Raw genomic sequence first — 25,250 nt, 5'->3', positions numbered from 1 at the left:
ACTGTATTAAAATCATTTAAATGATCAGCAACAGATCCACCTTTTGACATCTTCATATTAAATAAATTCTTTATAAGAAATACCTTATTTTAGGACGAGGGTTTTCATATAGTTTCACCAATGTCGACATTAAACCCTCTATTATCATTTCCTTTGAAATATTAAACGCTACTGACGCCGCTAGGCACAACCATATTGTTCCAAGTGCCTTTCTGTTGAGAATATTCCATTCTATGTCTGTCATACTCGTCGGCTTCTTTGTCTTTCCGCTCAATTGTAGGTACAGATCTCTCTGATACAGAAAATCTTCCATCTACATCTTCTACAGCTGGTAGTTTTGCCCGTTGAATTTTTCGACCCTAAACCTAACATCTTCCATCATTGCCCCTACTCGAACCAGGAACCCTTCTCTCCTGCAAGTTTATCAACCAAATAGAACTTTGGCTCTGATACCAGTTGTTAGAAAATTATATATTACAGAGCAATCCAACACGTAAAATACTGCACAAATAAAAACACAAAAAACACATAAAACAAGAGAGACACAGATATACGTGGCTCACCCAATTTGGGCTACGTCCACGGAGAAACAACCAGTCCTTAATTTACTATATTATCTAGCAAACTGAACAGATACAACCTACAGCAGATCCGCTGTAACTCCCTCTTTGCTCTCAATCTCCTCTCTCTTCCTCACTTAGAATACAGATCTACATAGACGCAATACAATTCCCTCATATATAGTGAGGGGTTGCCTTCTAGGGAAAAAAACCATAAACTAAACATAACTTCTACTGTCAGGTCATCCGCCTAATGAACGACCCAAATTGACTAGAAATTACTAGACTTTTACTAGGTAATTTTACATCTATTTATAGCTTCGGGGACGATGCCCCCAAACCCCCACTGGGGGACCGCTAGCCCCCGGAACCCCTAGCCAGGGGGGATTAGCCCCCGTGGACCCCCGCATGGGGGACAAGTCCCCCCCGCACCCCCCCGCATTGATGAGTGTACAATCTTCTTGGGGTATACATCCAACTGAAAACTTTGAATACAGAAGATAATTAGGCTCCACACCCAACAAATTGAAGAGTGGCTAGACAGAAAGATTCACGAGTTCGCGGCATAGGAAAATAGGAATCCATGAGTTTTGAAGGAAGAGTGGTTAGAATGCTACTTATATATGGAAATCCACAAAATTTTCTTTGCATCCTTCCCCTCGGAGTTTTACGAGTGCATTGTGAAGCTAGTAGATAGTCAGGGAAGGTGTAGGCTCAAGAAATTGATTGTGTGGACTGTAAGCGTCAGAAGATAAGATCACGTGGACCATTGGCTCCATCAAATTATAGGAGTGTTTATCACTGAGTTTGCGGTAGATACTTCAGTCAGCTACAATGAGGAAGAATGGCGCTTCCTCAAAGGACCACGAGGTAAGTATGTTAAATCTTTGAACACTTGGATTAAGATGTTATTGTGTGAAAAGCGTGTTATGTGAATAAATTGATGTTTGGGGCTACGCGAAGTGGGAGGATCTATAGAAACGAAGGTAGTGCAAAGATAGAAACTAGTCCCTTGATTTCACCTCCATGAGAAAGCGAGGAAGAGCTCGCGAAAGTTTCACCAAGAACTGCGATCAGTGTGATAAGGCAACGAATTCCTCGCATACCACCCTCACCTACACCACCACTAGTTTCACCATCTTCACCCCCATCTTCACCCACACCACCTCTGCCACCACCACAATTCAATATGGTGAGTACAATAAAGTTGTCGTTGTTCAAAGGAGTAGGGAATGAAGATCCGGACCAATTTTGGTTTGTGCTAAAGGCTATATGGGAAGCACAAGGAGTCATGGATGACAATATAAATAAGGCAACGTTGGTAAGCGCGTTGTAGTATTGTGCACTGATGTGGTACATTAAGCATTCCAATGGCAATCCAAATGCAAGGATCACAGATATCCAAGTTGTGCTAGACAGGGAATTTAGTAGGCCAAAATCGGAGACAGTCGATTATCGGGTTTAAGGAAATCACGATGCTTCTAGGCAAGAACCCCTAGGAGGTGGATCAGAGACTAAAGGGTATGATTCGTGAAGCCAACATGACCTTGACGGATGGGAAACACCGCGCATAGTTTGTAGTGTCACTAATGCTACATCTGAGGACTGTGCTATCATAGAAGAAGATATCCACTCAGGCAGAAGGTTTAGAGATTGCAATGACACTGCATGATACCCCAATACAAGATCCTAACCTGGGAATGCAAAAGATCCATGCACAATTGAAAAAATTGTGTCTTGAGATGGAGAGCTTGAAAAAAGACAAAACAACTCACCCAGAAGTGCGCGGGGAGGTATGGTGCATAAAGTGAAAAGGCCAAGGACATGACAAAGACCATTGTCCAGTCTTCACAAACTACCTGGAGAGAGTAGGGCCAATTTGTCAGATAGGAGGCAAACATGCTACAAATAACTGCCACCTGTTACAGAAGTATATGCAGACATCCCAGCAGTTGTTCTGCAATTTCTATAGGTCAGTAGGCCATGATGAGCGTACCTGTAGGAGTTATGAACTGATGATGGATCGGAATCCTACCTACAGAGTTCAGGCCGAAATGCGATCCCTCAATCAAAATGCAGGGATGGCACGCACTGGATTTTAGCGGCGCGGATGAGATCGAGGTGGAATGGGACCACGAAGGGGATGCGAATAGCTGATTTGTTACAATTACGAAGGGATAGGGCACTATGCCCATGATTGGACAAATCCGATGAGAGCATCATGTCTATATTGTACACAATTTCATCATGAGACAGAGGCCTGCCCCACACTGATAGTGAGGTTGCGTGATAAAGGAACACTCCAGTCTCCCTCGACTAAGAACCTACAAATGATGAGGTTTAAGCCGTGCGAGGAGGACCCAAATGTAAACATCATGCTCCGAAGCAGTATCATGACAGGAGATGACAAGGGCAAGTAGCCCGAAGAGACTGCATGGGTTCGCAAGGCTCCAACAAAGGAACCACAGTTTGATTTGGAGCGCCTGAAGGAGACATTCATGGAAGCTAAGAAGAGCTTCACAGAGGCCTCCACTTCAGGTAGTAAAGAAAAACTAGAACTGGAGATGGACCCATCAATGCTTACTACCTTTCTAGAGACATGCATGAAGCTACTACGCGATACCAAAGCCATGAAGGGACTACAAGAACTCATCACTAGATGTGCTGGGACTGCGCCAAGAGAACCACGTGTAGTCTGGAAGTTGGAAGGCACACAATGTGAACAAGAAGGGAGATGAGATTGACTATGCAGATCGGGGAATATGAAATGGATCAAGTGATTTTGGATCTAGGATCGGATGCGAACGTCCTTCCAAAGAAGACATGGGAGTGCATGGGCAAGCCCAGGTTGCAATGGTCTCCTGTTTAGTTGTGAATGGCGAACCAGAAAAATATCCTACCGATGGGAAGATTGCAAGGAATAACGGTGGATATCGAAGGTGCGAATGCGCTTGCAGATTTTAAAGTCATAGAGATTGTTGATGACAATAATCCCTATCCTGCGCTACTAGGAATAGATTTGGCCACTGACATGAATGGAGTGATAAATCTAAAGAAGTGAAAGATGATTTTTGACAAAAATTCACTATGCGTAGTGGTACATTTAGACCCTAGAGAAGGATTGCGCTACATAGAGCTAGTGCGTGACGACGAGAGCAACGACGATCTAGACTGTATCTACAAGATAACTGTGTGGGAGCAGGACTGGGTGAATCCAACAACGGATGGCAGGATTTCATGGGGGCACAAAATCTCCTACACCTGAGATTTGGATGAGGAAATAGAATGATGGCAAAACTTGTTACACGAGGTAGCCATGCTCAACTGCAACATGATGATAAGGTCACTGTGCTGCGTGGCAACCAAGGTAAGAGATATTCCTATGTATGACTGGTTGACAGTGGTGGATGATTTCCTGTACAAGTTTGAAAGAGAAGTACCAGAACAACAACATGTTGATGCTCTGAAATGGGCACTGTGCGCTACGCCCGCAAGATGGTGTGGTACACATCATAGAAATTTTGAGGATTGGCGTGAATGCAAAAGGATTATGCTTATACGATTTGGAAGGCCTTAGATGAGGATGACAGCTGGGTATAACGGACGAAAAAGCTTGCGCACCCACCTCTCCAGATGGGTACAGGCATATGGAAAGCAACTTGCACAAACGCACACCATCCTCGCTATAGGAAACTAGACCGACAAGCAGGATCGAGCAAGATAATGGCGCGAATGATGAAGTATGATAAGACCAAGTGTGCTGCAGATTATCTATGTGGAAGCCTTTGACAAAGTATGCGAAGTACTGAACATGGTCCACCAGATGAAACACACTAACTGGGACTTGTACATACCATTGGTTCAATGGGCTTATAGGACCATGTGCAAAACCTTGACCACGTGGGCACTTCGCGAAGCCTAGAAAGAAGGAATCACATGACCGCAGGAGACAGAACACATGAGACTTGAGGCAAGAATCGAACAGGGAAACCTTAGACTCCGCGAAGTTGAAAAATAAAGGGTATGGTTAAGAGAGAAAAGTGCTTTGATGGACGCAGAGGTCAAGAAGTTGTAGGACGAGATAAAGAGAGAGTTTCTCACTAAACACACTAGAATTGTAAGGCAAGGTGCATATGATCATACTGACAAGTTTTGGAATTATCACCATGAGCTAGTTAGTCTGATGCCCTGGTGTTATGAAACCAGCTCAAGAAAAGATAGAAAAGATAGATTAACGCCTTAGAATTCAGCCTCTTCGAGGGGGCAACCTCCTTTACATTACATAAATGAACAATTCTTCGATGATACAAATGACAAAACCTCCTTTCTATATATAGGAGTCTAAGGAGTCACAATATAATCCAGCCGACCTAACAATAATAATATAAAGCCACAAAAATAACAATAGAGGGATTCTATGGGGCACAGAAATAATAATATGGGGCTAATAGGGGCACAACAATATAAATAAGGGGTATAACTACAATAGTAATGGGGTAATCACTAGTATTATAGGGACCCAACATGCCCCTCTCCTTCAAAAAAGTGTTGTCCTCAACGCTTGAGTAGTTCTGGATACTTCTGCATAAAATTCTCATCCTCCCATGTGGAATCTTCAGCGGATAAGTTCTTCCACTTGATAAGATACTCTGAAATTGATCGATTTCGTAGCTGTCGAGTTCTTGTTTCTGTGACTGCTTCCGGTTCCAATATAATTTTTCCTTCCTCGTCAAGTTCTGGCAATATTGTTTGAACTGGGAGCTTGTCGCCTATAACCTTCTTTAAACATGAAACATGGAAAACTGGGTGCAATCGAGAAGCTGCAGGAAGCTCCAATTTGTATGCCATAGTACCAATATTTTCCAACACCTTGTACGGACCATAATACTTTGGTGATAATTTATTATCCTTCTTAGCTTGCTTTAGGGACATTTGCTTATATGGTTGTAGCCGTAGGAATACCCAATCACCTACATCAAAACTTCTTTCACTGCGATGTTGATCTGCCTGTTGTTTCATTCTATTTTGTGCCAACACGAGGTTATCCTTTAAGAGTTGGAGGAAATTGTTGTTGGTGTTCGATGTGATGTTCCACTGCTTGAACCTTAGAATTTTCTCTTAAATATGATGTGATTGATGGTGGTTGGTACCCATAAAGTGCCATAAATGGGGTCATTTTTGTTGCTGTATGGAAGGAAGTGTTATACCACCATTCAGCCAGAGGCAACCATTTGACCCATTGTGTCTGTTTATCAGATACAAAGCAACGAAGATATCCTTCCAAACATTTGTTTACTATCTCAGTTTGTCCATCAGATTGAGGATGATAAGATGAGCTATGAGCTAACTGAGTACCAGACAAGAAAATAATTCTGTCCAAAAATTTCCAGTGAAAATGGGATCTCTGTCACTTACAATAATCTTTGGGTTTCCATGTAGCTTTTGAACTGTTTCCATAAATGCAATAGAAACTGTACTGGCTTTAAATGGATGTGATAATGCACAAAAGTGTGCATACTTGGTAAGTCTGTCAACTACCACCATGATGACACTCTTTCCTCAGACTTGGGTAAACCTGTGATAAAATCCATTTAAACCTCCTCCCAACGTTGGCTTGGAATGGATAAAGGTTGTAATAGACCCGGTGTCTTAATTGTTTCAACTTTATTTTGTTGGCAAACCAAACATTCCGCCACAAACTTTTGAATATCTGATTTAAGGCCATCCCAAAAAAATTCCTTCTTAACCCTGTGGTAAGTTTTTAAAAATCCTGAGTGCCCTCCTAAGGGAGAAGTGTGCAATTCCATAAGAATCTTTTGTTTTAGCTGGGAATTCTTACAGAGGTATAAGCGATCTTTGTACCATAACGAATCATTTTGCCAGCTAAATGTATCAGAAGTACTGGAATCTTGTTGTAGCTTTCGAATAAGTTCCCACACTTCTTCATCATTCTTCCATTCCTCCTTTTCTTCATTTATCCAATCTGGTTGGATAATAGAAATGGCACACAACAATGCTTCCATATCCTCATCCTTTCTTGAGAGTGCATCTGCCACCACATTTTGCTTCCCTTTTTTGTAGATGATTTCAAAGTCATAACCCAACATCTTTGTGACCCAGTTTTGTTGCTCTTCAGAGGATAATCTTTGTTCTAAAAAGTATTTAAGGCTATCATGATCCATTTTTACCTTGAAGTGTCTTCCCATTAGGTAGGGTCGCCATTTCTTAAGTGCATGGAGTATTGCCAACATTTCCTTCTCATAAATAGCTTTGCTTAAAAACTTTCCCTTGATTGGACGACTTTCAAAAGCAATGGGTCTTTCATCTTGCATTAGAACAGCACCAATTCCATTTCCTGAAGCATCACATTCCACAATAAAGGTTTTTGTGAAGTCCGGTGTAGCTAAGACCGGTGCTTGGCACATTGCCTCTTTAAGATGTTTAAAGGCTTTTGTTGCTTCGGAGTCCATGAAAATGAATCTTTCTTCAATAATGTTGTTAGAGGTGCTGCTATTCTCCCATAATTCTTAACAAACTTGCGATAATACCCTGTCAACCAAGAAATCCTCGCAGATGCTTTATGGATGTGGGGATTTTCCATTCCTTAATGGCTTTAATTTTGCTAGGGTCTACCTTAACTCCTTCATGAGATACAATATGACCCAAATATTCCACCTCCTGGACTCCAAAGAAACATTTGGATCTTTTTGCATATAATTGTTTCTCCTCCAATAGTTGTAGCACCTTGTCAACATGTTCAACATGATCCTTCCAAGACTTGCTGTAGATTAGTATATCATCAAAAAATACTAACACAAATTTTCTAAGGAATGGTTTGAAAATTGAATTCATCAAACCTTGAAATGTTGAAGGTGCATTGGTAAGGCCAAAAGGCATGACCAAAAATTCATAATGACCCTCATGAGTTCTAAATGCCGTTTTCGGAATGTCTTCAATCTTCATTATGATTTGATGATATCCCGAACGAAGATCCAACTTGGTGAAGTAAATTGATCCATGCAATTCATCCAATAATTCATCAATGACAGGAATGGGGAACTTATCTTTAATAGTGAGCTTGTTGAGCTCCCTATAATCTGGACACATGCGCCATGATCCATCCTTCTTGTGCACCAATACTACTGGAGCTGAGAAAGAACTTTGACTCGGTTGAATTATACAAGCCTCTAGCATTTCTGCAACCATACGTTCAATTTCACTTTTTTGGACATATGGATATCTGTACGGCCTGATGTTTGGAGGAACACTTCCTGGAATCAGATGAATAGCATGATCATGATCACGCATAGGTGGGAGACCTTTGGGAGTCTCAAATACCTTGGAATGATTTTCCAGGACTTTTTGGAGATCTGGAGAAATAGATGATTCCAATGTGGAAACATCTAGCGAACATAATTGTGCAATTACACCTCTTTGCTCCTTTTTTAGAAGCTTTGTCATGCCATTAGAGCTGATTATCTTTCCTGGTTTCCCTGCAATACCCCTTAATTCAACTTCCTTTCCTTCCACAGAAAATTTCATGAAAAGTTCTTGAAAATTAAAAGCTATTGTACACAAGGATTGTAGCCATTGGACTCCTAGTACAACATCAGCACCTCCCATTGGAATGGAAAGCATTGGGCTAGTCAATACATATTCTCCCATGGATAGCTTGATATTATGGCACTTTCCAAAACAATTTATTGTTCCTCCATTTGCAATCATCACTTGACACTCTGGTGCTGGATATAGGAAGCAATTCAATTCTTTTGCTACCCTACAGTGAATAAAATTGTGGGTGCTTCCTGAATCAATCAACACTATTACCTTTTTCTTCTTGATTTGTCCTTCTATCTTGATGGTTTGAGGAGTGGTAATTCCCGCCAATGCATTACAAGATATGGTCGGATTTATTTGTTCTTCATCTAGGCTTTGTTCCTGGAATATCTCTTCTTTTGACCTTTCTTGCTCCTTTTCTTCTTCCTCTTCACAATCTATGTAGAATAATTTCTTCTCAGCACACTTATGACCTTTTGTGTATTTGCTATCACAATTGTAACAAAGCCCTTTTGCTCTTTTTTCTTCCAATTGTTGTGGTGTCAACCTTGTAGGTTGTGGAAGACTATGGGCAACAACACTTCCGTCTTTATAGTTGTGAATGGTATGCTTCCTAGTTGCCAAGGAAAATTTTAAGGATGGAAAATTTTCTTGAAGTTTAAAACATTGGCGAATCTCACTAATCCCTAATATGCAAATTATAAATGTTTATTGATATATTTGTAAAATTATTCAGATTTATAATTATTTTATATATAGTCTCTATATAATGTTGGCGATTTTTAAGGTAAAATAATTTTATATTCTAAAATTTGGGCGAATCGTCTTTTATAAAATTGGAAATTGGCGAACCTTTTTTGTGGAAAAATCATGGAAAATTAGCCCACTGGGCGAACATTAGCCCCTAAAATTTTCCATGCTAGTTGCCATAATTTTGCTTTCCATTTTTCTTGCTAACCTGAATGCCTTCTCTAATGAATCAGGTTCCCAAAGGCGCACATCATGTTGGATATTACCCTTTAAAGACCCTATGAACACATCAATCCTATGCTCCTCTGGAATATCTTTTACCCTTATGTTCAATTTTTGGAACTCCTCAATGTGCTCCATTATTGAACCCTTTTGTTTGAGACTTATCAATTGGCTAAAAAAAGTGTTGCTTTTTGTATCCTCATAATGTGCTATCAATTCTTCCGTAAAAATTGCCCAAGTGATAAATTGTTTACGAGAACAAAGCCATTGATACCATACAAACTGATTTGGTTCCAAATATAAAGTTGCCATACGTACCTTTTGTGTGTTTCGCACATTATTGAGATCGAAGAATTGCTCCATCTGTAATATCCATGTGGCGGGATCCTTGCCATCAAACTTCCTCATATCGATTTTTGGAATGTGGTGATTCTTCGATCCAACATTAGCATCTATGGAATCATGATTAACATTTCTTTTGTTCTCCTCATGAGTTTCCTTTACTACCTTTTCACCATTAGTAAGTATTTCTTGTAGAAAATTAGTCAAATCTGTCTTCAAATCTGCCATGCCTGTCTTCAAATTTGTGTTCAAATCTATCTTCAAATTGTCCATCTTAGCTTCCATGCCATTCATCTTAGCTTCCACGCCATTTATCTTAGCATCTGTTAACTTTTGTGAGCGTGACATTTGTTGCACTTGTTCTTGTAATTTTGATATATCATGTAGCATTTCTTCCTCTTCTTCATGAGTCATGCTAGAGCTTTCAGGTTCCTTACTAGGTGTTTGCATTTTCTTTCCTCGGGGCATCAGTTACATATAATAATGCTCTACTATGCCCTTTGAATTCCTTCAAAATAAATCTTCAAACCAAGCTTAAGCAAAAATTTAAAAAAATCTACACACCTTTTTTCACTTTGTAGGAGCTCGATATTCCCTCTGATGTATCTCTGTACTTTCCAGTCATATAGTTTTGAACTTGTGACCTGTAGTAGCTCTCTGTGTCCTCTTTCCAATGCCATAAGTCTGACCCAAATTGGATTCTCCAAGGAAGCGTTATGCGAAATCTCCCACAGTGACTTGATTATAGACTAGTTCAGTAGAGCTAACTTGTACGACGTTCCGCGAGTCGCTGTTTCGACCTTTGGATCTAAAAAATAGCCACAAGAAACTACAGTCCGTCCTATTTCTGTACCTTTTTACGAAATTTAAATCCGATCCTCAGAGAGAAAGTTATGACGATTTTCCCCAGGTCACCTGTTTTGAATGTAATTCAGGAGTCTGCCAAAAGACCAACTTCCTCATATCATATCTCCGAAAATATCACGCGAAAAGCTCTGAAATTTGGACCCAAGGTTCAGCGCCAATTCTTCTCAAATGGGTTTTTCTTGCGACTTCTGAAACGTCACAGAAAAAAAGTTATAGTGAAAATGCCACGATGGCCTGTTTGGAGCAGCGAAACCCTAGAATCCAAAGCTCTGATACCAAATGTTATGAAACCAGCTCAAGAAAAGATAGAAAAGATATATTAACGCCTTAGAATTCAGCCTCTTCGAGGGGGAAACCTCCTTTACATTACATAAATGAACAATTCTTCGATGATACAAATGACAAAACCTCCTTTTTATATATAGGAGTCTAAGGAGTCACAATATAATCCAGCCGACCTAATAATAATAATATAAAGCCACAAAAATAACAATAGAGGGATTCTATGGGGCACAGAAATAATAATATGGGGGTAATAGGGGCACAACAATATAAATAAGGGGTATAACTACAATAGTAATGGGGTAATCACTAGTATTATAGGGACCCAACACCTGGCTTGGACCGCATATCACTAAGCATAGTGACTAGGGTAGCGCGTTACAAATGATGAAGTACGCGATGCTGACCACAACAATAGAAGGTGGGGATTCTCCAAGAACCATGATGGAAGACAGGATGAAGCCCCACATGGGTGGTTCGACCACCTGACTAGCCAAGGGAAGGAGAGTCTTAACGCTCCAGGAAGTTGTAAGGGAGCGCGAGACTATAAACTATCCTTCCTAGGAGTTGCACGATGTTGGAGATGCGTTCAGAAGCAGAGAGTCACGAGGTCCACGACCACGCAAGGGGAGCTACGTTGCCATGTGAGTTGGTCCGAAAGTGACTATTGAAGTCATTGTTCATGATGGGATGATTGACTTGAGGCCAAAAGGAGTGGGCATTGGACATTTAAGACGCGATTTATGGGAAAGATTTGGTAAAATCTGCCGCCAAGAAAGCACTAATGAACCGAAATCGGGGGGAATGGTCGAATTCGAATTCAAAAGGCACTATAAAATGCAAAGGTCTACCCAAAAAACAACACTTGGTCATTTTCAATTTGAGCGATTGAGCAGAGATCTGAGCATTGTGAGTTGAGCATTGATTGAGCCCCTGAATTCGTGAGTGATAGATTACAGCCCAAATACGATGAAAACAACTAAGGATGGTCTGGGAATAGAAGAGGTAACCGCCGGCAAGGCCACACAGGCCCTAACTGTGGAGGATGTTCTAGAAAGTGTCGGGGTTGTGGCAAAGATCCCCAAATAGCCACATATGCCAAAACCCAAGAAGGATAAACAAGCAATGGCTCTCATACGAGTGTCCCCAAGGAACCCACTACATGACAAACTATCGATGGAAGAAAAGGGGAAAGCTGTCACAATAGAAACAGATGAGGAAGAAGAAGATTTGCAAGCCCTCATCATCGCAAAGGAAGAAGATGAATGCACAGAGGAGGATGTTCCACCTACGCACTCTGGGACAAAACTGCCTACCTATGTCCCCCTCATGAAAAGGGAAGGCCAAAGTTCCCAAGGAACTGGACGAAACCAAGAGTTCACTCTAGACCTCGATCCTCCCAAACGACATTGTGTTTGAAGGCATGCACCTGGGCCGTGTGCCAATCATGAAGTTTGAACATTGGGACCTCCCTGATCACGAGAAGTTCCCTCACTTGGAAACTAGAAACCTCATGAACCAGAACACCACGGGGATGGTGAAAAAGTTAGAGTCGCGGAAGTGGCTGCGTGGAGTGGAAAAGGCCGGGCTACTAAACCTATTGTGGGTGACACATTTCCACCACATCCCAATATCCATTTTTGTCATCACGCAACTACTCTGCCTGGTGCATGATGGGTATCTATGGCTGGAGGAGCCCATCCCTATCACAACAAACCTTATTGATTACATTTTTCGGCTACCATACAAAGGAAAGGACACCGCGACCATATCGGAAGGGAAGGGAAGTGATTTGGCCCTCGCGGAGGCCATGAAGATGAAGTACAAGTTGGATAAGAAGAAGAGGGGCTACACCATATCCGGTATCAAGGAGAGAGTGGTACGCATAGCAACCCTAATCCTGGTGGGGAAAGTGATGTAGAAGTGCCACGCTGACAAGGTACCCGCACCAATGATCGCACTAGCCGAGCAGTGTGCGAAGGTGGTTCAGTTTAACTGGGTTGAATTCCTCTACATGGAATTTTTGAGCAATTTTCATGAGCCTAGGAGTAGGGTAAAACCTTCCACTATGTGTGGTTGTTGCTATCCATAGTGCTCATAGTGGGGTAGTTGCTGGAGGATAGTCAATTCCCCATCATTGACAAAGATTTACCAGAGGCCGCGAAGTATGCTTCACTCTGGGCCACGAAGGATGTGAAAAGGATACACAACAACAAGATCTTCTAGGTGCTCATGGAGATGAACATCTAGATGTGGATCAATCAGAAGCCACGCTTGTCACCCATAGTGTATAACAGTCTGCAAAGTTTTGCAGAATTTAAGGTTGATATGCACAACATCTTTATCAGGGCGTGATAAAGACCAAGTGCACTGTAGATTATCTGTGTGGAAGCCTTTGACAAAGTATGCGAAGTACTAAACATGGTCCACCAGATAAGACACACTAACTGGGACTTGTGTGTACCATTGGTTCAATGGGCTTATAGGACCATGTGTAAAACCTTGACCACGTAGGCACTTTTGACACTGAAGTATGAAGTAGATGTTGTAATCCCTATGGAGCATGCAAAGCCTAGCCCGCGCATGGCGGCACCAGTAGATACGATGGTTCGTGAAGCCTCGAAAGAAGGAATCACATGACCACAGGAGATAGAACACATGAGACTTGAGGTAAGAATCCAACAGGGAAACCTTAGACTCCGCGAAGTTGAAAAATAAAGGGTACGGTTAAGAGAGAAAAGTGCTTTGATGGATGCAGAGGTCAAGAAGTTGGAGGACGAGATAAAGAAATAGTTTCTCACTGAAAACACTAGAATGGTAAGGCAAGGTGCATACAATCAAACTGACAAGTTTGGGAATTATCGCAATGAGCTAGTTAGTCTGATGCCCTAGCTTGGACCGCATATCACTAAAAGCATAGTGACCAGGGTAGCGCATTGCAAATGATGAAGTACGCGATGCTGACCACAACAATAGAAGGTGGGGATTCTCCGAGAACCGTGATGGAAGACAGGATGAAGTCCCACACGGGTGGTTCGACCACTTGACTAGCCAAGGGAAGGACAGTCTTAGCACTCCAGGAAGTTGGAAGGGAGTGCGAGACTATAAACTATCCTTCCTAGGAGCTGCACGATGTTGGAGATGCGTTCAGAAGTAGAGATTCACGAGGTCCACGACCGCGCACGGGGAGTTGCGTTGCCATGTGAGTTGGTCCGAAAGTGACTGTTGAAGTCATTGTTCATGATGGGATGATTGACTTGAGGCCAAAAGGAGTGATTTATGGGAAAGATTTGGGAAAATCTACTGCCAAGAAAGCACTAATGAACCAAAATTGGGGGGAATGGTCAAATTTGAATTCAAAAGGCACTATAAAATGCAAAGGTCTACCCAGAAAACGACACTTGGTAATTTGCAATTTGAGCGATTGAGCTGAGATCTGAGCATTTTGAGTTGAGCATTGATTGAGCCCCTGAATTCGCGAGGGATAGATTACAACCCAAATACGATGATAACAACTAAGGATGGTCTGGGAATAGAAGAGGTAACCGCCGACAAGGCCGCACAGGCCCTAAATATGGAGGATGTTCCAGAAGGTGTTGGGGTTGTGGCAAAGATCCCCAAATAGCCGCATATGCCAAAACCCAAGAAGGATAAAAAAGCAATGGCTTTCATACGCATGTCCCCGAGGAACCCACTACATGACAAACTATCGATGGAAGAAAAGGGGAAAGCTATCACGATAGAAACAGATGAGGAAGAAGAAGATTTGCAAGCCCTCATCATTGCAGAGGAAGAAGATGAATGCATGGAGGAGGATGTTCCACCTACACACTCTAGCACAAAATTGCCTACCTATGTCCCCTTGCGAAAAGGGAAGGCCAAAGTTCCCAAGGACCTGGACGAAACCAAGAGTTCACTTTAGACCCCGATCCTCCCAGACGGCATTGTGTTTGAAGGCACGCACCTGGGTCATGTGCCAATCATGAAGTTTGAATATTGGGACCTTGCTGACAACGAGAAGTTCCCTCACTTGGAAACCGGAAACCTCATGAAGCAGAACACCATGGGGATGGTGAAAAAGTTAGAGTCGCAGAAGTGGCTGTGTGGAGTGGAAAAGGTCGGGCTACTAAACCTACTATGGGTGACACATTTCCACCACACCCCAATAGCCATTTTTGTCATCACGCAATTGCTCTGCCTGGTGCATGATGGGTATCTATGGCTGGAGGAGCCCATCCCCATCACAACAAACCTTATTCATTGCATTTTTCGGCTGCCATACAAAGGAAAGGACCCCGCGACCATATCGGAAGGGAACGGAAGTGATTTGGCCCTCGTAGAGGCTATGAAGATGAAGTACAAGTTGGAGAAGAAGAAGAGAGTGGTACGCATAGCAACCCTAATCCTGGTGGGGAAAGTGATGCAGAAGTGCCACGCTGACGAGGTACCCGCACCAGTGATCGCATTGGCCGAGCAGTGTGCGAAGGGTGTTCAGTTTAACTGGGCTGAATTTCTCTGCATGGAATTTTTGAGCATTTGTCGTGAAGCCCAGGAGTACGGTAAAACCTTCCACTATATGTGGTTGTTGCTATCCATAGTGCTCATAGTGGGGGAGTTGCTGGAGGATAGTCAATTCCCCATCATTGACAGAGATTTACGAGAGGTCGCAAAGTATGCTTCGCTCTGGGCCATGAAGGATGTGAAGAGGATACACACCAACAAGATATTTTGGGTGCTCATGGAGATGAACATCTGGATGTGGATCAATCAAAAGCCACGCTTGTCACCCATAGTGTATAACAGTCTGTAGAGTTTTGCAGAATTTAAGGCTGATATGCACAACATATTTATTAGGGCGTGAAAGGATCTAACGAAGTAGTGTACAAAGCTACCATTTATAGCCATTGACGACAATATTTTCAGTGTCTTGGAGGCATGGCCATCGGAATGACATGCCCCAAATCTTGCGGAACTTGAGAAATCAGAAGCACAAAAGAAGAAAGGCGATGTTACGTTGCGCGTCACACAGTTGGCCAAGAAAAGGTGGAAGGAAGCAGTAGCAGCTGAGGTACGGGCATCGAGGGAAGCAACACAGAAAGCTATCGAGCAGAAAAAGGTCGTAGAAGCAGCCGCAATAGCACAAGAAGCAACTGCGAAGGTGGGTGAGGGCCAAGCAATGCCCTCGCAAGGGCAGGAGGCAGAGGAAGTAGAAATAGTAGAAGGGAGCGCAGACCCACGGACCGCATCCACACAATTGAAGTCCCACACACAGTAGAGCGAGCAGGACCGAGGAAGAAGATCAAGGCCTCGAAATTGGCCATTGACCCAATCACCTTAACCGAGGATGATTTTCCTGACATCGGCGAGATAATGCACGATGTCACAAATGAGGCTGTTCAGGATTTTATGTAGGAGCACCAAACTGTGTTGGGGGCCCTAAGAGCGGAGTTGTAGTAGTTACAGGTGTGTCCCCCTCAGGTGGGTACCTTTTCAACCCACCACGTAGCAGGGTCTTCGACAGCAAAGCAGATGTTGTGCGCATGGATGGAAAACACAATAGTGTTGTCGAAAGGGGCCTTAGTGACATCAAATGAGGCCGATATATTTTCGGTTAGCATGATGAAAGGCCTTGGCCTTAATCTGGCTACCCTTCCGCATGAGACACTATATCTATTACAGGATGGGATTGCAACAGAACTTCACGCTAGGGAGAGCCGCACGATCCAAGTCCTCAGTGAGCAAAAGATAAACATAGAACAACTCATCTTCCAACACGACGAATTGGTATCGCAAAATCAACAGTTGGTGCAGGCAGTAGACGAAGCTTGCTGAAGTGTCCCAGAGCTGATCATCCCAACAGATCTACCAGTAGAGGTGCAGATCCACAGATTAGCGATAGGAGTCCGTGAGGTTAGGGAAGAAACAACCAAGGTCCAGCTAGAGTTGAATCTTCAGATCGCTAAGTTGCAGTTAAAGGCTCAGCCATCCACTCCCTTGGAAATCAAAGAACAACACGCCAGGGCTATCACAGTGGGATTGAAGGAAATGGGAAGTGCAGTGAGAGACTGCACTGGCATGTTGGAAGAAGCACTTGAGGTTCTCATGACTCTGTAGGAGGACCCCAACATCTCGCACTTGGAAACAAAAGCATGAGAACTCCAACAGTAATACAATGATGTCCGAGGAAATTCATAGATAGTAGACCTCACCCAGAGGCTTGCAAGGATGCAGCGAGCTAAAGGACTAAAGAAGTAGGTGGACATGGCTCGATACAAGGAGGAATTTCTAAAAGCACACGTCTAGCCTTGGATCGACGAGGCTTTCACTATCATGGCAGCCATCGAAGGAAATCTCACTCAAATACAGGGGATGCACACATAGATGTAGAGAAGCACCCCAGAAACAAAGGTCTTGGAACAACAGATGCAGTAGATTCAACAAGAAGCAGCTTAGTACACTGCTGACCTCAGCACAGTGCACTGTTGACCTCAGCACAGTGTGAGAATAGTTGGAGGGACTCTACAACAAGATTTTTGTGCCGACAGAGTGACTTGAGGGCAAGTCACAATGTTTGTGTTGGGGGCCTGTTGGGCATGGAATCCCTCCAAGGCATGTTTTGGGGCTCAAAGCCCAAGTTTTGACCCAATATTACTGTACTTTTCGAATTACGAGCGCAGAGTGCAAAATGTATGATAGAGTCACAGGGTTGTTCTTCCTAGTATTGTAATGTAATGTTGGCCTACCCATGGTCTGCGAACCATGGAATTGTATAAATAGAGCAAGGCTCTAAGTATAAAAAGGAGATAGAGGAGTAGTAGAGGGAAGGGAAGAAATATTCTGAGTAAATAAGTGTGTCTTTGGGTCGTAGAGTAGGAGAAGGCTCTGCAGCTGTGCGCAAAGGCCTGGTATTCTGCAGCTAAGTGTGAAGGCCCCTGCAGCCGAGTGTGCAAGGTGAAGTTGAGTCTGTAACCAAAGAAGGAATAATAAAGAGAAGTTTGTTATTAAGTTGTGTATTTATTCTTGGGTTAATGCATGTTTTATGTAAATTGCAAATATATTATTTATTTACTGCGTGCACATGTATGAATCATTTATGTTGCTAAGTATAACTTAAAGCATGCAAGTAGGCTAAAATAATCAACAAACAGTAGACTATTAGTGAGAGCTTGGGTAATAATAGCATGTGAGCACTAAGCAAGGTTATGTGAAGACAATCTATCAGGCTGCAAGGTATAGGAAAGTGCACATAGCGACGTGCACGCAAGGTCAAATCATGGACCACTTGAACTCATCAAACATCTCCATGGTGTGGAAACTTGGTTCTAGCACCCTCCCATATTACTTCGGGTGAGACATCAGTCTGCACTCCGCGAACTGTTGTCAAAATGGCCGGTAGTACCAGGATTTGTTTGGCTAAATCAACTCTGAACCTGGGTCAAGCCCCACTAAGCCAACCCCCCCCCCCCCCCTTCCTATGAGGGAGATTCCCGCTCATATGTAGCGGCACACAGTCGGTGTACCTGAGCGGTTTTTGGTTCCTCTTCGAAGGATAGCTAGAGCGGTTTTAGCATTTCAGGAGCAGTAGGCTATTTTTAGCAAGTGTTTTGGCATAGCCAATGGGTGCTTGTAGCTGGGTTTAGTAGCCATTTTGTACTTAAAACACCCAAGTTTTGGAATATTTTGATGTAAAAGACTGGATTTTATCTATATATATATATATACAGACATTTTGGTATTTTGATGGTGCAAATGTTTTTTAAATGTTTTTGTAAAACTTTTAACTCTCTAAATTTTTACTTTTCATGCGTGCTTCTATAGTGAATTTTGGGTAGCGGAGGCCCCACGTAATAGTTTTGAGGCTCAAAGCCCACAATTTTGGGTAATAGTATGGTAAAGGCTACGCGAGGTGTGCAGAGCATGAATTGTAATGAGTCAAGTCAAAGGGTTGTCCGCCCAAAACTAATGTAAGAAAATAGAAAGTGAGTCAGCTTGCCCATGGTCCGCGGACCATGGGAATGTATAAATAGAGCAAGGCTCTAAGGTTAGAGGTTAGTTTTTTGGGTCGGATCTTGAATGTTATGGGTTTATGAAGGCAATATTCTCTCTGTGTATATAAGTCTAAGTCAAGGGTGTTAGTAGATAGATAAAGGCTCAATAGTTGTGCATGCAAAGGCCTGGTAGAGTTCGCAGCTGTGTGCACAGACCCCTGCAGCTGAGTTCACAGGGTAGATCTGGTTGTATTGACAGAAGATAAATAAAGATGATAAGAGTTTCTGAATCAATTGTGTGTTTTATCGTGAATATATCTATTTGCTTATGTTCTGAATTTATGCTTATTCATGATTGCGCACACTGGTTAGTATTGTTAAATGCTTTCTTAAAGACTATAGGAAGGAGATCAGATCTGTAATAAACTCATTAATAATAAAATGCAACAGCACGGATCTACATGGAAACCTGACAGTAGTGCAAAGTGGCATGAGGCCGCAAATTGGTTCATGACCCATCCAAACCACATCAAGACATCCCAAGAGTGTGGAAACCTAGTTCCAGCACCCTCCCCTACTACCTCGGGTGAGACTTCAGTCTGCGCTCTGCAGACTGTTTCCGAAAGGGCCGCAGTGCGAGATTTTTTTGGCTAATAACTCTTTCGATCCTGGGTCAGGCCCCAACAAGCTAACAAATGGTTTCGTTGTTGGGACTGGGATCTGCTTGAGGGATGTCTGATGTCAGAACACTGGAACCCTATGAAGAAATATCTTGAAGATTGGTTAGATCAGAAGCTTCATGAGTTTGTGGTATAGGAAAACAAAAACCTACAGATATCTGCAGAGAGGTGGCTAGATTGCTACATATATATGGAAATCCAGATATCTTCTTCGCATCCTTCTTGATAGAGCTGTGTGAGTGGATGACGAGGCTAGTTGACAGTCAGGGAAGGTGCAAACTCGATCAGCCCATTGTGTGGACTCCAGAGTTGGTGCGTAGGCTAGAAGTGTCTGAAGATAAAATCACATGCGTAGTAGATCACTGGTTGGATCGAATAATAGGAGGGTTTATCACTGAGTTCGCAATAGACACAACTATGAGTTACAACGAAGCAGAAAGATGCTTTCTCTAAGGACCATGGGGTAAGTACATCAAATCATTGAATACTTGGATTAAAATGTTGTTGTGTGAAAAACAGGTTATGCACATCCATTGATGTCTAGGGTAACACGGAGCGGAAGAGGCTATCGAGGGACCGATTGATTTCAATTTCGCGAGAAATCAAGGAGGAGCTCGCAGAGTTCTCTCCGAGAAGCCCAGTTTGATTGATAAAGCAGTGCATTCCACTTATACCACTGCTATCCACACCATCACCCACTTCACCTACATCAAACCCATCTTCACCTACCCCACCTCCGCCACCATCGAGGGTCGGAATGGCAAGTGCGATCAAGTTGCCGGTATTTAGAGGCGTAGGAAACGGGGAACCAGATCAGTTTTGGTTCATGGTAAAGGCTGTATGGGAAGCCCAAGGTGTTATGGATGATAACATCAAAAAGGTCACTTTGGTAAGCATGCTACAAGATCGCGCATTGACGTGGTATATAAAGTACTATAGCGATCACTTGAATGCGGGAATAGTGGCATTCCACGATGCATTGAACAAAGAATTTAGCTAGCCAAAATCAGAGATGCAGTCGACCATTGGGTTCAAAGAAATCGTGATGCTGCCAGGTGAAATGCCGTGGGATCTGGATCAAAGATTTAAGAGTACGATTCGTGAGGCTAAGATGGAGTTGACAGATGTGCAACACCATGCGTGGTTTGTGGCATCTTTGACACCACATCTGAGGACAGCGCTGTCACAGCAAAAGATCTCAACCAAAGCTGAAGAATTAGAGATAGCAATGAGGTTGCATGAAACTCCAATATAGGATCTGGGGTTGGGAGTTCAACAAATCCATGCACAACTACAAAACCTATGCTTAGAGATGCAAAGTTTGAAGCAAGATAGGGTGCCCCGACGAAGGTGCGTGAAGAAGTGTGGTGTATCAAATGCAAAGGCCAAGGTCACGACAAGGATCACTGCCCCATGTTTGTGAACTATCTGGTGGGAGGAGGGCCGATGCCATTAAGACTGGAGGTATAAGTAGGGCCAAGTGCGGGGTCCACGCTCTGGTGTGTGATTTGTCAAGTAGGAGGAAAGCACGCAACAGACAACTGTCACCTATTGTAGAAGTATACCCAGACTCCATAGCAGTCGTATTGAGACTTCTGTAGATCAGTGGGTCACAACGAGTGAATGTGTCGAAGCTACGAGCTAATGATGGAGAGGACCCTAGCCTATCGAATGCAGACTGAGATGCAGGGTTTCGACCCAGCCGCGGGGCCACGTCCAAGGACGTGGACAAGGGAGAGGAGGAATGGGACCTAGACGAGGGCACGGATAGCTGATCTATTATAACTGTAGAGGGTCAGGGCACTATGCTCGCGATTGTACTAACCTGACGAGAATATCTTATCTATACTATGAGCAGTTTGACCATGAAATGGTAGATTGTAAACACTGATTGCCCAAATGTGTGAAAAGGGGGTACTACAACCTACTCCAACTCAAAATATCCAAATGATGAAGTGTAAACCACACAAAGAGGATCCCACTGTAAATATGGCACTGAGGAGCGGCACAACTACAGGGGGAGATGCGAGGAAACAACCCAGAGAAGATGTGAAGGGTCGCAATGCTCCTACAAAGGAACTTGACTTTGAGATGGAACATGTGAAGGGGACATCTAAGGAAGCTAAGAAGAGCTTCATGGAAGCCTCTACTCCAAGTAGTATGGATCCAATTGAGCTGGGAATGGATCCCACTATGCTTACTACCTTTCTAGAGACATGTATGAAACTGCTACGCGAAAATTGGGCAGTTAAGGGACTACAAGAGCTAATCAATAGGTGTGCAGGATCACGGGAGCCAGGGGTAGTTCAGAAACTTGGAAAACATGCTCTACGCACCATGTGGGAAATGTGAATGATGGCGCAAATTGGTGAGCATGAGATGGATCAAGTCATCCTAGATTTGGGGTCGAATGCGAATGTATTTCCTAAGAAAACATGGGAATGCATGGGCAGGCCCACACTACAGTGGTCTCTTATTCAACTACAGATGGCCAACCAGCAAAAGATCTTACCAATGGGAAGATTGCAAAGGGTGATAGTGGACATTGAAGACGTAAGCACACAGACAGACTTTGAGGTAGTATAAATTGTTGGTGACAGTAATCCATACCTTTCATTTCTAGGAATAGATTGGGCCACGGACATGAATGGGGTCATCAACTTCAAAAGACGAAAGACAACATTTGAGAAAAAGTCACTCCATTTTATAGTTCTGCTGGACCCAGCCGAAGGAGCACGCTACACCGAACCGGTGTGCGACAAGGACAGTGATGATGAACTAGATTACATCTACTTGATAATAGCGTAAGACCAGGATCAGGTTAATCCCACAGCGGATGGGAGAATCTCATGGGAGCATGATAGTTCCTGCACATCGAATTCAGACGAGGAGATAGAACGATGGTAAAACTGACTGCATGAAGTCACAACACTCAACTGTAACATGATGATTAGATCACTGCGATGTGTGACAACCCAGGTAAGGAAACAACCAACAGATGATGGTGCAACAAATGGGGAGTAATTCGTCAACCTCTATGAAACTTTAGTTGTAGAGGAGAAGTGACATGGTGCACCAGAAGGAACACTGTTCACGACAATCACACCAGTGTGGTATGCACATAGGAAGATGAGATGGAATGGGTGCGAAGGTAGTAGGCAGATGCGTGTATGGGTTGGAGGACTTCCGTGATGAACTCAGCCAAGGAAACTATGACAAAGCAGTTCGGGCACCCATCTACAACGGAGGGTACGACTGTATGCTATACAACCATTGACCCAACTGAATCTGCGTGTAACAGGATTTGCTAGGCCAATAAGACCTTAAACAAAGTAGGGTGTGTGAGGAGAACTCTATCCATGATCAGACGCGATGACACCAGGAAAGTGAAGATAATTTCCCCGACCACTGCCTCTGCAGTTTTCCTTGAACGAGAGGACCCGAACAAAGCGACCTGGAAGTTGCAGGAAGCCATTCGGCACGATAGCTTGAGACTTCGTGAACTTGAGGAAGAGGGGGAAAGGCTAAGGAGGAAAAGCGCGAGGCTGGATGAAGAAATTGGAAAAATAAAGATCAGAGTCACACAAACGGGTTGCGCGAATGTGGGAATTAGGGGACTGGACCTAGCCAACCCTCCTACGATACTAGAACGAGTTGTGACCCTGCTATCATGGTTGCAAGTGCACCCTTCTGAACAAGGGACCATAACATGCGATGTGCTACTTGATTCAGAGGTATGCAAAGGGTGCCCATAGCCCAAGCTAGCAGGGAAGATGAATTCTTGCACGAGGGGTGTGACCACCTGACTATTTGTAGGAGGCCTAGTCTCAACACTCCACGTAGTTGAAGGAGGGCATGGGACTATAAAGAAGTCTGTAGGAAGGTTGTGTGATTCAGACATGGTGCACAGGACCAGTAGGAAGCATAGAATGTGTCCGCATACCAAGGACTGCGCTGCCACGTGGGAAGGATGGAAGGTGACCATTGATAATATTGTTCATGACAAGATGTCCCATTTAAGACACCGAGGAGTGGGCGCCAGGCCATTAAGACATAGGGTTGAATGTATTTGCCACCAAAATCGCATTAATGAGCCACAAACAAGGAGCATAGATGAATTTGAAGTTGAAAAGTTATATAAAGTACAAGTGGCTTGTTACCACACACCTTTTGGCCCCTTGCATAGTAAGCTATTTTGTGTTCAAATAGAGAGGCACAGGATGAATGAGGCAGTGATAAAAGGAAGCCCATGGTTTCAAGAATTTCCAAAGGTAATACAAGAGTCCCTACTCAGGTCAATATCCACAACCAAAGACGTCACGCAGAGCTCTGTGTCATAGATGGGAGGGACAAATGAAGTCCCTAAATCACCCCGGACGTTACAGACCAAGAAAAACCCACAGGTAGCAGGACCAGTCTGAATGTCTCCGCGAAATCTGCGATTCGGCAAATTGTCGATGGAGGAAAAAAGAAAAACCATTACTATTGAGAGCGATGAAGAGGAAGACGATCCTCCGATCTTTGTCAAAGAAATAGAACTAGAAGAAGAGATGGAAGAAGATATCCAGCCAGTATGGGCTCCAGCAAGGCGACCTAAGTATGTTCCTCCAAGGAAAGGGAAGGCCAAGGTACCTAAATATTTAGATGTTGTTGACAGAACACTCATCACCCCGTCTCTCCCTAAAGGGGTTCTGTTCGAAGGAACAACGACCAGCCACATCCCTACTATGAAATTTGAAGAATGGGACCTTGCAGATACTGAGAAGTTTCCCCATTTGGAAACTAGTGAACTGATGGAGCAAAGAATGGAGGGGGCTGTTACGACACTACAACCGCAGGAATGGTTGCGAAAGGTGGAGGAGGCGAAGCTACTCTGCCTCCTATTAATTCCACATTTTCATCAGGCCCCCATTACAATATTGGTCATCAGGAAACTACTCTGCGTGGTACATGATGGGTACTTATGGATAGAAAAACCCATCCCTATAATGGTGGAGCTCATTCATAATATCTTGCGGCTTCCCCACGAAGGCAGGGACTCCGCAAAAATAGTTGGTATGAGTGGCGATTTGATGATGACGGAAGCCCTGAGAAAGAAATACAAATTAGAGAAAAAGCAGAGAGGGTATGCTATTACTAGTATTTAGGACAAAGGGGTCTACATTGCTACCTAGTTGCTGGTAGAAAAAGTGATGAGGAAATGCCGAGGCAGTGAGGTCCCAGGAATGGTCATTATGTTAGCTGAGCAATGCGCGGAAGGGGAACGGTTCGATTGGGTGCAGTTCCTCTATGAAGAATTCCTGACCAACTGCAGGGAGGCCCATGAGGAGGGTAACACCTTCCAATATTCGTGGTTTCTTTTACCCATCCTATTGGTTACAAGTGAATTACCCGAAGATAGCCAATTTCCTTCCCTGGACTAGGATTGGGTAGAGGCTGCAAAATACGCGTCGCTCTGGGTGACGAAGAATGCCACAAGAATCCGAGAAATCAATATTTTCTAGATATTGATGGATGCGAACATACGACAGTGCATCAACTAGCAACCCCGTCTATCTACCGAGGTATATGACAATGTGAAGAATGTAGCTGATTTTAAGGCAGATATGCACCATGTATACATTTGGGTGCGCAAGGATCTAGAGTAGATGTGGACCACACTTCCCTTCATTTCCATCGATGAGGCTATTTTTGCGGTGCTGGATACCTAGCCACCGGAGTGGCACAGACTAGATATGGTAGGGCGTGATGAGACCACCATCCAAAAACAGAGGGCTGAGGCCAAGTGCTTCGCACAACAAAAGTGAATGAACAACATGCTACGGAAGTACGGGCAGCCTAGGAGGCAGCGCAGGCTTCCACAGGCAAGGCACCAGCAGGAGGGGCTGCTATGACAAAGGATGCAAGCAGCTTGAATGTGACCACAGAGCCGAGTATGGATATAGGAACGGAAGGTGTGGCAAAAACCACCACTGGTTTGCCCTTAAAATGATTGCGTCCGA

This window comes from Pinus tabuliformis, chromosome 8, assembly GCF_031772625.1.
Source record: "Pinus tabuliformis cultivar Carrire ecotype Pingquan chromosome 8, CPIR1, whole genome shotgun sequence".
Lineage (NCBI taxonomy): Eukaryota > Viridiplantae > Streptophyta > Pinopsida > Pinales > Pinaceae > Pinus > Pinus tabuliformis.
Note: the sequence above shows the minus strand (reverse complement) of the source record.